Raw genomic sequence first — 15,991 nt, forward strand, 5'->3', positions numbered from 1 at the left:
TTTGCCTAGATGACAGCTTTGCACACTCTTGGCATTCTCTCAACCAGCTTCACCGGGAATGCTTTTCCTACAGTCTTGAAGGACTTCCCACATATGCTTAGCACTTGTTGGCTGCTTTTCCTTCACTCTGCCATCCGACTCATCCCAAACCAGCTCAATTTGGTTGAGGTCGGGGATTGTGGAGCCAGGTCATCTGATGCATCACTCCATCACTCTCCTTCTTGGTAAAATAGCCCTTACACAGCTTGGAGTTGTGTTGGGTCATTGTCCTGTTGAAAAACAAATGATAGTCCCACTAAGCCCAAACCAGATGGGATGGCGTATGGCTGCAGAATGCTGTGGTAGCCATACTGGTTAAGTGTGCCTTGAATTCTAAATAAATCACAGACAGTGTCACCAGCAAAGCACCCCCACACCATAACACCTCCTCCTCCATGCTTTACGGTGGGAACTACACATGCGGAGATCATCCGTTCACCCAAACTGCGTCTCACAAAAACACAGTGGTTGGAACCAAAAATCTCAAATTTGGACTCCAGACCAAAGGACAAATTTCCACCGGTCTAATGTCCATTGCTTGTGTTTCTTGGCCCCAGCAGGTCTCTTCTTCTTATTGGTGTCCTTTAGTAGTGGTTTCTTTGCAGCAAATTGACAATGAAGGCCTGATTCACACAGTCCCCTCTGAAACAGTTGATGTTGAGATGTGTCTGTGACTTGAACTCTGTGAAGCATTTATTTGGGCTGCAATTTCTTGAGGCTGGTAACTCTAATGAACTTATCCTCTGCAGCAGAGGTAACTCTGAGTCTTCCATTCCTGTGGTGGTCCTCAAGAGAGCCAGTTTCATCATAGCGCTTGATGGTTTTTGCGACTGCACTTGAAGAAACTTTCAAAGATCTTGAAATGTTCGTATTGACTGACCTTCATGTCTTAAAGTAATGATGGACTGTCATTTCTCTTTGCTTTTTTGAGCGGTTTTGCCATAATATGGACTTGGTCTTTTACCAAATAGGGCTATCTTCTGTATACCCCGTACCTTGTCACAACACAACTGATTGGCTCAAACGCATTAAGAAGGAAATAAATTCCACAAATTAACTTTTAAGAAGGCACACCTGTTAATTTAAATGCATTCCAGGTGACTACCTCATGAAGCTGGTTGAGAGAATGCCAAGAGTGTGCAAAGCTGTAATCAAGGCAAAGGGTGGCTATTTGAAGAATATAATTTAACACTTTTTTGGTTACTACAAGATTCCATATGTGTTACTTCATAGTTTTGATGTCTTCACTATTATTCTACAATGTAAAACATAGTACAAATAAAGAAAAACCCTTGAATGAATAGGTGTGTCCAAACTTTTGACTGGTAGTGTACATGTAGGTAGAGGTAAAGTGACTATTCATTAATTGCTCCTGTAAGTCGCTCTGGATAAGAGCGTCTGCTAAATGACTAAAATGTAAAATGTAATAGATAATAAACAGAGAGTAGCAGCAGCGTAAAATAGGGGTTGGGGGAGGGGGGAAGACAATGCAAATAGTCCGGGTAGCCATTTGATTAGCTGTTCAGGAGTCTTATGGCTTGGGGGTAGAAGCTGTTAAGATGCCTTTTGGACATAGACTTGGTACCACTTGCCGTGTGGTAGCAGAGTGAACAGTCTATGACTAGGGTGCCTGGAGTCTTTGACAATTTTGAGGGCCTTCCTCTGACACCGCCTGGTATAGAGGTCCTGGATTGCAGGAAACTTGGCCCCAGTGATGTACTGGGCAATACGCACTACCCTCTGTATTGCCTTACGGTCAGAGGCCAAGCAGTTGCCATACCAGGCGGTGATGCAACCAGTCAGGATGCTCTCGATGGTGCAGCTGTATAATTTTTGGAGGATCTGAGGACCCATGCCAAATCCTTTCAGTCTCCTGAGGGGGGATAGGCTTAGTCGTGCCCTCTTCACGACTGTCTTGGTTTGTTTGGACCATGATAGTTCGTTGGTGATGTGGACACCAAGGAACTTGAAGCTCTCAACCTGTTCCACTACAGTCCCGTCGATGAGAATGGGGGCGTGCTCAGTCCTCATTTTTTTCCTGTAGTCCACAAACATCTCCTTTGTCTTGGTCACATTGAGGGAGAGGTTGTTAGCCTGGCACCATATGGCCAGGTCTCTGACCTCCTCCCTATAGGCTGTCTCATCGTTGTCGGTGATCAGGCCTACCACTGTTGTGTCGTCGGCAAACTTAATGATGGTGTTGGAGTCGTGCCTGGCCATGCAGTCATGGGTGAACAGGGAGTACGGGAGGGGACTGAGCACGCACCCCTGAGGGGCCCCCGTGATGAGGATCAGTGTGGCAGATGTGTTGTTACCTACCCTTACCACCTGGGGGCGGGCCGTCAGGAAGTCCAGGATCCAGTTGCAGAGGGAGGTGTTTAGTCCCAGGATCCTTAGCTTAGTGATGAGCTTTGAGGGCACTATGGTGTTGAATGCTGAGCTGAAACATGTTGTTGCATTAGTCCCTATTGTATTATACTAGTACTTCAGTACTATCAGTGCCTACTGTATTATACTAGTTCATCAGTACTATCAGTCCCTATTATATTATACTAGTACTTCAGGACTATCAGTCCCTATTGTGTTATACTAAAACTTCAGTACTATCAGGGTGGTACTGAGAGTGCACTGTGTGTGGAGGTTCTCACTCTTGTGTGAAGGAGGTTTTTGTATGGAGACTTCACCAGAATGAATCACTGTGGTGGACATTTGGAAGCGGCACAAAAATGGTGCTGAAAATTAAGTCAATCTTTGTCTTTCTCTCATAAAACTAAATGTATTCATGTTATTGAACAACGTTAAGAGACGTTTTTTTATTTTTTTTATTTAACCTTTATTTAACCAGGTAAGCCAGTTGAGAACAGGTTCTCATTTACAACTGCGACCTGGCCAAGATAAAGCAAAGCAGTGCAATAAAAACAACACAGAGTTACATATGGGGTAAAAAACATAAAGTCAAAAATACAACAGAAAATATATATACAGTGTGTGCAAATGTAGCAAGTTATGGAGGTAAGGCAATAAATAGGCTATAGTGCAAAATAATTACAATAGTATTAACACTGGAATGCTAGATGTGCAAGAGATTATGTGCAAATAGAGATACTGGGGTGCAAAAGAGCAAAATAAATAAAAATATAGGGATGAGGTAGTTGGGTGGGCTAATTTCAGATGGGCTGTGTACAGGTGCAGTGATCGGTAAGGTGCTCTGACAACTGATGCTTAAAGTTATTGAGGGAGATAAGAGTCTCCAGCTTCAGAGATCGTTGCAATTCGTTCCAGTCATTGGCAGCAGAGAACTGGAAGGAATGGCGGCCAAAGGAGGTGTTGGCTTTGGGAATGACCAGTGAGATATACCTGCTGGAGCGCAGACTACGGGTGGGTGCTGCTATGGTGACCAATGAGCTAAGATAAGGCGGGGATTTGCCTAGCAGTGATTTGTAGATGGCCTGGAGCCAGTGGGTTTGACGACGAACATGTAGTGAGGACCAGCCAACAAGAGCGTACAGGTCACAGTGGTGGGTAGTGTATGGGGCTTTGGAGACAAAACGGATGGCACTGTGATAGACTACATCCAATTTGCTGAGTAGAGTGTTGGAGGCTATTTTGTAAATGACATCACCGAAGTCAAGGATCGGTAGGATAGTCAGTTTTACGAGGGCATGTTTGGCAGCATGAGTGAAGGAGGCTTTGTTGCGAAATAGGAAGCCGATTCTAGATTTAACTTTGGATTGGAGATTCTTTATGTGAGTCTGGAAGTTGAGTTTACAGTCTAACCAGACACCTAGGTATTTGTAGTTGTCCACATACTCTAGGTCAGACCCGTCGAGAGTGGTGATTCTAGTCGGGTGGGCGGGTGCCAGCAGCGTTCGATTGAAAAGCATGCATTTAGTTTTACTAGTGTTTAAGAGCAGTTGGAGGCTACTGAAGGAGTGTTGTATGGCATTGAAGCTCGTTTGGAGGTTTGTTAACACAGTGTCCAATGAAGGGCCAGATGTATACAAAATGGTGTCGTCTGCGTAGAGGTGGATCTGAGAGTCACCAGCAGCAAGAGCGACATCATTGATATACACGGAGAAAAGTGTCGGCCCAAGAATTGAACCCTGTGGCACCCCCATAGAGACTGCCATAGGTCCAGACAACAGGCCCTCCGATTTGACACACTGAACTCTATCTGAGAAGTAGTTGGTGAACCAGTCGAGGCAGTCATTTGAGAAACCAAGGCTATTTAGTCTGCCAATAAGAATGCGGTGGTTGACAGAGTCGAAAGCCTTGGCCAGGTCGATGAAGACGGCTGCACAGTACTGTCTATTATCAATCGCGGTTATAATATCGTTTAGGACCTTGAGCGTGGCTGAAGTGCACCCATGACCACGTTATCATCTTCTTCAGAGTAAATACTTTTAGGCTATATCTTTTTAGAGATTTCTCTGGACAGATTGGTAGATTGGTAGAGGGCAGAGTCACCGAAGTGAGAGAATTGTTTACTTACCACCAAGCTTATTTGGAAATAAAACCATAAGTATTCAAAAATGCAATTTCAAAAGTGCACATTTTAATATACAGTATTGAATGTCAGCTCATTGTTCTGTTGAGAAGTAGCAACTACTATTTCTATAATATAAGAAACAATTTGTATTGTATTCATAGTAGATGTTAACACAGTTTACAGGTGACCCTCATCTATATTTCTGAATAGTTTTTTTGAGGTCATTTTGGGCTTGTACTGTATCTCAGAGTGGATTTGAAATAAATTCATATGTAGTTTTCATATCTGATTTTATATTGTGAATATTAATTGATACTCTATCCAGACTATATGTTGTATCTGTTTACTGCATGTCTTTTTTGATTTAGGGGTGGTTTCCCAGACACAGATTAAGCCTGGTCCTGAAATAAAATACTAAACTCAATGGAGAATCTCTATTGAAAGTGCTTTTGAGTCTAGGACTAGGCTTAAGCTGTGTCCGGGAAACCTTCCCTCAGAGTTGTGTTGCTCTACGTGGGCTCAACTGTACAGCATGAATGTACCATACATGTTATGTCTAAAAATCGGTCTAGACTTTTTTTCATTTGCCTATTTATTTATAGATTAAGTGTTCCTGGTTGTTGTCTGTACTGTAGCTGGTTGTTTATACTTTTTATGGTTTATCTGAAATTGTTTTGTTCACTGATATCACAGTGGCCGTGTCAGAAAACCCATATTAGCTTACTATATACTTAAACTGCATACTCATTTTGGCTTTTGATGTACAGTAGTAGATTTCATTCGTCTTTTCTGACTCACGTGTTCGACAACAGCTGATAATCAGATACATTGACAGGATGTACTAAAATGAACAAATGGCTGGAGTCAACGCAACCGTGCATTAGATGGAGTATTCTGAGTACAATGTTCGAATTTCATATCCTAGAAAACAATATTTTTTCGCATACTATTTAGTATGGTAGTATGGGTATTTTTACATGGCCAGGGTCTTTTCTCCCCCCTCCTCAGGGCAGTTATTCTCCCTTCTCCTCTCCTAATGTTGTAGTAGTAGTAGTAGTAGTAGTAGTCGTAGTAGTAGTAGTAGTAGTAGTAGTAGTAGTAGTAGTATAGTGGATGACCACTCTCTCTCCTCTCCTCTCCTCTCCTCTCCTCTCCTCTCCTCTCCTCTCCTCTCCTCTCCTCTCCTCTCCTCTCCTCTCCTCTCCTCTCCTCTCCTCTCCTCTCCTCTCCTAATATATTCCATTAGAGAGTAGTAGTAGCTGACCCTCCTCTCTCTTCTCTCCTCCAGCTGGTCCCTCTGTCAGGCCCACAGTGTCTCTGCTCCCCCCGTCCTCTGAGCAGCTCTCCGGGGGCTCGGCCACACTGACCTGCTTGCTGAGTGGCTACTCCCCCCAGGGGGCGATGGTGAGCTGGGAGGTGCACGGGCGGAGGTAACAGAGGGGGTCCTGACCACCACAGAAGAAGAGAAGGGTGGCCACTACAGCCGCAGCAGCACCTTGACCCTGAGCAAGGCACTCTGGGAAGAGGGAGAGGTGTACACCTGCAGGGTTAACCATGACGACACCAGTGATTCAGCCGCCTTCCGGAGAAGTCACTGTAGTGTCTAGAAGCCATTGTAGGGGTCTAGAGAGTCACCACATGGTGCTAGTTCTGGAAACATTAGTGTTTCAGAGCTGAATGTTATAGTATATAGTGAATAATATCAGTAGTGCTATGTGCTAAATGAACTATTTTGAGATTAAGTTGTGCATGTCTTCTTGCCTCTGAGTTTAAATAAAGCTTGTTTTGCTTTAAATATAACCCCAAGAGTTGATTTAATCATGATTCCAGTGATCACTATCTCATTAATAGGCAGCACATTTCATACTAATTTAGATCAATCAGCTTCTTTCATAATTTCAGCATTGTAGCATATAGCTCCTCTCATGTTTTTAAACAGAATTAAACGGGCATCTGATCCAACAAATACTCTGCAATCATTTCTACAACTGAATGATCCTGTTATACTGTAGCATCAATACCAGTGATGATAATTAGTGATATTTGATAATAATACCTCTAAGATCTGCTCTCAGAACCCACACTTCTAAATAGTTACTCTCCATAAAATATGTATATTTTTAATGTTTAATTCCTTATATGATTTTATTAAATTAGATGTTGTAGCAATGGTTTTCAACAATGTGTAGTCTACACTTCATTACATTTCCCCAGATCTTCTCTACCTCCAGCCCCCTGGGGACAGATTGAACATCTGGTGACAGTGCTGCTCTATTCTGGGACAAGCAGAACCACCCAGCCCTGTCTATGTAAATCTCAGTTTCACTCCCACAGCTACCAGTCTAGCAGTTGAACAGTTTCACTGCCTGAAATACCCTGGACTGGGCCAGATGTGAGGGAGTGACTGGTTTTAACCTCTGTGGTGGATTCAGGAAGGGAGACATAACAGATATGCCATCATGTAATTAATGACAGACAAAAATGAGTATTATAGTTTATGTAGATAGTGTATATAGTGTAGATAGTGTAGTGTTGATAGTGTATGTAAATAGTGTAGATATTGTAGATGGTGAAGTGTAGATAATGTAGATAGTGTAGTGTAGATAGTGAAGTGTAGATAGTGTATGTAGTGTACATGTGTCTCATGGTTGAGTCCAGCATCAGGTGTCATTCACAGGTCTAGCAGTCAGTAACCTACTCGGGACAAAAAGTTAATATTTTGCTGTAGATTTATACATCCATTAAAATTAGACATTTGGTTGTGAGGTCAATTTGGGAACTTGTTTTGGTGGGGATGAAGTGATTGTAACTTTTAAGTAATGTTGAGGTCATAACACCTTTTGTTTGGCTTCTCATGTGGACTGGTAATAGCTCCCATTTGACCTGTGAACCTAAATTGTCCAGCAGACAAATTACAACTATCGTTTACACATGACTGTGTCTTGTTGACTGTGCCTGAGGCCTGTACATAGCTGGGTAAAAAAAGTGTTCCAGTTCTCTGGCCCTTCCACTTGGAAGGAGCTTCAAAGGGACATGAAATTGCAGGAGCTCATCTCTTTGATTGACTACTGTAGCTAGGGTAAAAACTATGATGGACATTTAAGTGGGGGGCTGTCAACGTTTTGACCCCTAAATGCAGCACATCTCCCCAAATAATTATTGCCTTCTCAATGTGTCAATGTATGGTTTAAAACTGCTTTGTTTTTTATGTTGTAAATTGTGTGTAAAGCTTTGTGTGCTGCTATTTTGTCCAGGCCGCTCTTATAAAATAGATGTTTAATCTCAATGAGACTAGCCTGGAAAAATAAAGATACAAATAAATACATAAATATTTTGTTTCAAACTATCTAACTTTTTTAAGTGACATTTCAGGTCATGACAAATATAATGAGTTACAACCATGATAACGATGATGATGATGATGATGATGATGGGGAACATGATGATGCTTTCTAAACATATTCAAAATTGACCTCCTTACTAATCAGTGTTCCATGTCACTGTCTCTTCCCCCTCAGCACCTGCATTAGGTCCCAGCTGTAGCAGTACAGTCACTGTGCAGTCTGACTGAGGGAGGTTTTTGTACGGCTCTGTATCACTGTGTGAACACATATTTACTATTGGGAAAGTGGAAACTCTGACAGTAGTAATCTCCTGCATCTTCAGCCTGGACTCTACTGATGGTCAGAGTGAAGTCAGTCCCAGATCCACTACCACTGAATCTAGATGGAGTCCCAGTGAACTTGCTGTTAATGTAATAAATGAGGAGTTTAGGCGCTTCTCCAGGTCTCTGTAGGTACCAGTGCAGGTTACTCCTGTATATACCACTGCTGAGTTTACAGCCAATCTTGACCATCTCTCCAGTGCCAACAGCTTTCACTGCAGGTGTCTGAGTCAGAGTGTACTGTCCTCTGGATTCTGAATATTGAATGGTGAGAGAAACAAACAGAACACTTTTTAATATCTGAAATTATGTAATTAATACATTATCCTGAGATAAGCATGATTACTTACTCAATAATCATTACTTAGATATTAATCATTCTTATACCTTGTATGTAGAAGACAAGTGTCCAGATGAAGATGGTGATAAAAGTCATGGTTATTGTGGGTTCTGTTGTCATGAAGGACAGCTCTCAGTCATGAAGTGTTCAACTCACAGGGCTATAAACACTCCCAGAGCACTGAAGCATGTGCTGCCAATGCAAAGTGTCCAATCTATGCAAACAGGGGTGTATTAATTTCTGCAGATTCTGTTGCAAAACGTTTCTTAAATGGGAGCAAACAGAACGAAACAGGGATGGACCTATCTACATTTTTCCAACTGGAACTCTCGTTTTGCTCTGTTTGTTTCCTTTTGTTTGTTTTTTTCCAACAGAAATACAAACTACAATATCAATGTCCAAGCAAGGCACAAATTGGGATATCAAGAATAGTTAAATGGACAATAATAAAATAATACAAAAATAGTAACATAACACCAAACATCAATAAGAGACAAAAACAGCAAAGAAAAAGTAGAAGAAAAAATTATAATATTATTCACAGTTACACCACATTAAAAATGTACTTCAGTTACATCCATTATGACCTCTAAAGTCCATTAAACCAAGCAATAAAGTATCAGTTTGGTTCTTAAACGGTAAACGGTTTCCGTAATGAATACAGAGGTGTATTCAATACGAACCTAACGGAACCAAACGGAAGCAAACAGTAGCTAACGGAACAAAATGGAGAGGGACCTAGCTGAATTTGTCCAATAGAAACTCACGCCTTCGTTTCAAATCTTTTTGCGATGCAAAAAGTTTTTCTACAGTGTACAACTAATACATACGCTCTAGACTTTCTTCGTCCCACAGAGACAGTGTAATTGAAGAGATCTGTGTGAGCAGGAGCATTTTTAAGTGGAGGGGCTGATTGCCCAGTCAATCATGGCCTTGATTGGTAAACAAGCCTCGGCTGGGCTCAAGTAAAGGCTGGGTAGGTGCTGGAAGGATCTAGCAGGGTGTGGCAGGAGAGAGGTTTTGTGTTGACTGAACTACAGGTCATTTCAGGGCAGTGTTTCCCAAACCTCTCTTCAAGTCCCCCCAGACAGTCCACTTACAGTATTTGATGTGTTCCAGAACTAGCAGAGCTGATTCTAATGGTCATCTAATCAGCAAGCCCCTCATTAAGTAAATCAGCTGTACTAATTCTGGAATAAAATCAAATATGTGGACTTCTTCGGATACTTAAGGAGAGGTTTGGGAAACACTGTTTTAGGGATTAGGGGTTCTAATCATGTTATACCATCTCAATAAATATAGTAGATTTGTCGCTTGAAATTCAAACCTTACAGAGGGATCAGGTTTAATTCTGAAATGTTGTGAGACGTTATTATTGATATATGCATGCATTACTTACTTAATTATCATTATTTAGATATTCATAATTTGTATACCTTGTACGTAGAAAGCAAGTGTCCAGATGAAGATGGTGAACTTTCAGGTCATAACAAATATAAATAGTTACAACCATGATAACAATGATGATGATGATGATGATGGGGAACATGATGATGCTTTATTCATGCTTTATTCATGCTTTACACTGTCTCTTCCCCCTCAGCACCTGCAGTAGGTCCCAGCTGTAGCAATACAGTCACTGTGCAGTCTGACTGAGGGAGGGTTTTGTACGGCTCTGTATCACTGTGTGAACACACATGGACTGCAGTGTAAACTCTGACAGTAGTAATCTCCTGCAACTTCAGCCTGGACTCCACTGATGGTCAGTGTGAAGTCACTCTCAGATCCACTGCCACTGAATCTAGATGGAGTCCCAGAGCTAAGCGTACTTCCTCGATAAACAAGGACTTTGGGAGCTCCTCCAGCTTTCTGTTGGTACCAGGCTAAAAAGTCATTGTTGTTAACATTACTGCTGGTTTTACAGTTCAGGGAGACTATCTGTCCTGGGAGAACAGCTTTCACTGCAGGAGTCTGAGTCACTGTGTACTGTCCTCTGGATTCAGAAAAATAGAATATAAACATTTGTATGCAATAAATAAAACATATCGTAAAGAATAGTTCTGAATAGAAATATTAACATGAATATACTGTACGTTATGCCTTTGTGTAGATTTAATTATTTTTCAATAATCAGTTCAGAAAATGTTCATCTTGATGTAGAAAACAAGTGTCCAGATGAAGATGGTGATAAAAGTCATGGTTGTTGTGGGTTCTGTTGTCATGAAGGACAGCTCTCAGTCATGAAGTGTTAAACTCACAGGGATATAAACACTCCCAGAACACTGAAGCATGTGCTGCCTATGCAAAGTGTCCTCTCTACGCAAACAGACTTTCTTGATCCCCCAGGGAAACTGTAGTTGAACAGATATTTGTGAGCAGCAGCAATTTAAAAAAGTTTGAGGCTGATTGTTCAGCCAATCATGGCCTTGACTGGTTAACAAGCCTCAGCTGGGCTCAGTTAAAGGCTGGGATGGTGCTGAAGAGTTCTAGCCAGGTGTGGCAGGAGAGACGTTTTGCCTTGACAGAACTACAGGACGTTTTAGGGGGTTATAATCATGTTACATCATCTCAATAAATATTGTTGACTCCTTGCTTAAAATTCACTACCTGACTGAGGGACCTTACAGAAGCTGGGTTATTTATTCTGAAATGATATGAGACATTACTTTTGCAAATAGATGGAGTCCATTCAACTTATTGTGTGATATGTTACGAAAAAGTTTGTTTGCCATAGCAACAGCGAAGGAATATTTATGTAGTCTGAACCTATGGGTGTTATCACTTCCGGAATGCTTTGACATGAGAGGGGATGAGTTGACATATTGTCAGTATCACTGATACATTTAGCTCAGTGTTTTATAGTTCTACAGGGTCATCCATGACGACAACAGTGATTCAGCCGCCTTCCAGAGAAGTCACAGTAGTTTCTAGAAGCCATTGTAGGGGGCTAGAGAGTCCCCACATGGTGCTAGAGATGGAAACATTAGTATTTTAGAGCTGAATGTTAAAGTATAATAGTGAATAATATCAGTAGTTATGTGTGTTAAATTACCTATTTTGAGATAAAGTTGTACATTTCTTCTTGCCTCTGAGTTCAAACATAGATTGTTTTGACAGTGCTGCTCTATTCTTGGACAATCAGAACCACCCAGACCTGATTATGTAAATCTTAGATTCACTCCCACAGCTACCAGTCTAGCGGTTGAAACACCCTGGGCTGGGTCAGATGTACCCGTCAAAAGTTTGGACACATCTACACATTCCAGGATTTTTCTTTATGTGTACTATTTTCTACATTGTAGAAGAATAGTGAAGACATCAAAAACTATGAAATAACACATATGGAATCATGTAGTAAACAAAAAAGTGTTAAACAAATCAAAATACACTCAATGGACACTCAATCATTACGGTATTTTTTATTGGTAAATTTACAAACATATATAATGATAAATAGACTTGAAACTTGTATCTCATTATGGTGTATGGTAAAATAAGTATAGCCAGTTATAATTGTAATGGCTTAGCTGATAATAACAAAAGAAGAACAATATTTACATGGCTCAAAGAGAAGGAATATAATATCTATTGTATACAGGAAACTCATTCAACAATTCGAGATGAAGTAGCGTGGAATAAAGAATGGGGGGGGGGGAAATATACTTCTCCCATGGGCAAATAAATTCAAAAGGGGTGATGATATTAATTAAAAGTAATTTCGATCCGAATGTGGAAATTGTCAAAATAGATACGCAAGGTAGATGGATTATTTTAAATATGTTATTGGACCATAAACAGATATGGCTCATTAACCTTTACGGACCAAATAATGATGATCCACAATTCTTTGACAATATATATAATAAATTATCAAGCCTGCATGCAATTCAAGACAATATTATTATGGTGGGGGATTATAATACTGTTTTAAATAGCTCAATGGACCGTAAAGGAAATCACACAACAAACAATCACCCATGCTCTTAAGGAAATTGTGAATGTCTGGATACATTAGAACTAGTAGATATATGGAGTCTTAAATATACTGATCTAGTGAGATATACATGGCGGAGACTGAATCAAGCTAGTCGTCTTGACTTCTTTCTTATCTCATTCTCGTTGGCACCAAAAGTTAAAAAAAGTGTTGATAGGGGACAGAATGCGGTCGGACCATCATATAATAGGCATATACATTACTCTTACATTACTCTTACTGAATTTCCACGTGGGCGAGGATATTGGAAATTTAATCAAAGCCTATTGGATGATAATTTATATATAATTAGAACAAAGGAATTTATAACTGACTTTTTCCAACATAACATAGGTACAGCGAATCCCCTTATTGTATGGGACACCTTTAAATGTGCCTTTAGAGGCCATGCAATTCAGTACTCATCTCGAAAACAAAAGCAATTTAGGTCAAAAGAGTTTATACTAAGAAAGGAAATAGAAAGTCTAACAGAACAGATTGATGGCAATAAAAATTGTAACAGAGGCTCAGAATAAATTAGAGGAAAAACAAAAAGAAATTGAGAAACTTATTCAAGAAAGATCAAGTGTAATATATTATAAAAATAAAGCAAACTGGATGGAATATGTGGAAAAATGCACAAAATTCTTTTTTAATCTTCAACATAGGAATGCTACCAAAAATAACTTAATGAAACTGGTTACAATTGATGGAGTCACCCATAATTCACCAAATGATATTTTGAAGGAAGAAACAAAGTACTTTAAGCATATGTTTTCTTTTCAGTCGCCTCCATCTCCTCTATCTGAAACTAATTGTAGAGATTTTTTTTCTATTGATAATGTCAAATTAACAGCCACACAGAAAGACTCATGTGAAGGTGAAACTACAGAGGATGCAATTAAAGACTTTAAGTCCGGGAAAACTCCAGGGTTGGATGGCATATCAGTCGAGGTATACCAAACCTTTTTTGATATACTAAGAGGACCGTTATTAGCATGTTTTAACCACTCCTATGTAAATGGTAGATTATCTGACACTCAAGAAGAAGGTCTAAGCTCATTATTACTGAAACAGGATACAAGTGGAAAATATAAAGATCCAGTCCATTTACAAAATTGGAGGCCCCTTACACTTCAGTGTTTTGATGCAAAAATCCTAGCAAAATGTATAGCGCATATAATTAAAAAAGGTATTGTCGGATATTATTAATTCTAATCAGACAGGTTTTTTACATGGAAGATACATTGGAGATAATATAAGGCATGTATTGGAAACAATAGAACACTATGGAAAATATGGGAAACCAGGCCTACTATTCATAGCAGACTTCGAAAAGGCATTTGATAAAGTTCGACTGGGGTTTATATATAAATGCCTGGACCATTTCAATTTTGGAGAATCTCTTATAAAATGGGTCAAAATCATGTATAGTAACCCTAGGTGTAAAATAGTAAATAATGGCTATTTCTCAGAAAGTTTTAAACTGTCAAGAGGAGTGAAACAAGGTTGTCCACTATCGGCATATCTATTTATTGTGGCCATCGAGATGTTAGCTATTAAAATCAGATCCAATAATAATATCAGAGGATTAGAAATACAGGGCTTAAAAACAAAGGTGTCATTGTACGCTGATGATTCATGTTTTCTTTAAATTCCACAACTAGAATCCCTCCACAGACTCATAAGAGGATCTAAAAACATTTTATAACCTCTCTGGATTACAACCAAATTATGACAAATGTACTATATTACATATTGGATCACTAAAAAATAAAAAGTTTACATTACCATGTAGTTTACCAATAAAATGGTCTGATGGTGATGTGAATATACTCGGAATAAATATCCCAAAGGAAATAAATGATCTCACTTCAATCAATTTTAATAGAAAGTTAGCAAAAATAGATAAGATCTTCCTACCATTGAAAGGAAAATACCTGTCAATTTGTGGAAAAATCACCCTGATTAACTCTTTAGTATTATCCCAGTTTACCTATTTGCTTATGGTCTTGCCTACGCCTAGCGAACAGTTTTTTAAATTATATGAGAAAAAAATATTCAATTTTATTTGGAACGGCAAGCCAGACAAAATTAAAAGGGCATATTTATATAATGAATATGAATTCGGAGGACAGAAATTATTAAATATTAAAGCATTAGACCTATCACTAAAAGCTTCAGTCATACAAAAGTTATACTTAAATCCAAACTGGTTCTCAAGCAAATTAGTAAGATTGTCTCACCCAATGTTCAAGAAAGGCCCTTTTCCCTTTATTCAGATTACAACAACTCATTTGCAGTTATTTGAAAAGGAAATCATCTCCCAAATATCACTATTTCTAAAACAAGCCATAGAAAGTTGGTTGCAATTTCAATTTAATCCTCCAGAAACGACAGAACAAATAATGCAACAAATATTGTGGTTAAATTCAAATATACTAATTGACAAAAAAAACTTTATTTTTTGACAGAATGTTTAAAAAAGGTATAATCTTCGTAAATGATATCATCGGTAGGACTGGTGGAGTTATGTCGCACATGCAGCTAACAAAAACATATGGAAATGTCTGCTCTACCCAAAATTACAACCAAATATTTAACCACTTTATACTTGTTAGGTTCATAAATCTGCTTTGTATCATATTACTTTAGTGTTTTCTCCACATCTTTTAAACTATCTAACTTCTACATTCATATTTAGAGGTCACTTTATTTTTGTGTGTCCTTTGATGAAGATAATGTCTTACTGTAGCTGTACTTGATGTAGTTACTTAGTTGATGAGTTCTGTTTGCTCCAGGTAACAGTGCCCCCACCCTCACCGTCCTGGCCCCCTCTAGTGAGGAGCTATCCAGTACAACAACAGTCACACTGACGTGTCTGGCCAACAAGGGCTTCCCCTCAGACTGGACCATGAGCTGGAAAGTGGATGGGACCAGCAAGAAGCAGGAGGCCAGTCCCGGGGTCCTGGAGAAGGACGGCCTGTACAGCTGGAGCAGCACCCTGACTCTCACTGCCCAGGAGTGGACCAAGGCAGGAGAGGTGACCTGTGAAGCCCAGCAGAAATCCCAGACTCCAGTCACCAAGACCCTGAGGAGGGCTGGCTGTTCTGGGTAGGACCCCTCAGTCACACACCCCTGTGGAGAGAGGCTGCTGGTTCCTCTGCTTTCACTCTGTTATGAGATCAGATGTTCTGTCTTATTGATCACTGACATGTAGACTAACAGGGGGCTTTGCTTGAGTTCACGTGTCAATCCTCTCTGTAGACTGAGGTTGTATCAGTGTTAGATGTGATGTGTTCTGCTTTATTACTATTAGATACTGTAGGAATGCTTGCTTTGATGCTTTGATTAATAGATGAAAATAAACATTTTCCATTGGAACAAATATTTTAATTGTCTCTTTCAATATTTACACTTTAGTCAAATGTTGAATGATATGGAAATATATTTGTAAAGCCTGATTCACAGTTTCTTTGAAAATGA

At 39.7% G+C, this 15,991-nt stretch overlaps 1 gene segment (V, D, J or C); it reads left to right on the forward strand.

Moving 5' to 3' along the window:
• Positions 1 to 9,459: 9,459 nt before the first annotated feature.
• LOC311140093 (Ig kappa-b4 chain C region-like) lies at positions 9,460 to 15,623 on the forward strand. The segment is given in 2 exons: positions 9,460 to 9,472; positions 15,307 to 15,623.
• The last annotated feature ends 368 nt before the right edge of the window (positions 15,624 to 15,991 follow it).

This window comes from Coregonus lavaretus, assembly GCF_964263955.1.
Source record: "Coregonus lavaretus genome assembly, chromosome: 13".
NCBI lineage: Eukaryota > Metazoa > Chordata > Actinopteri > Salmoniformes > Salmonidae > Coregonus > Coregonus lavaretus.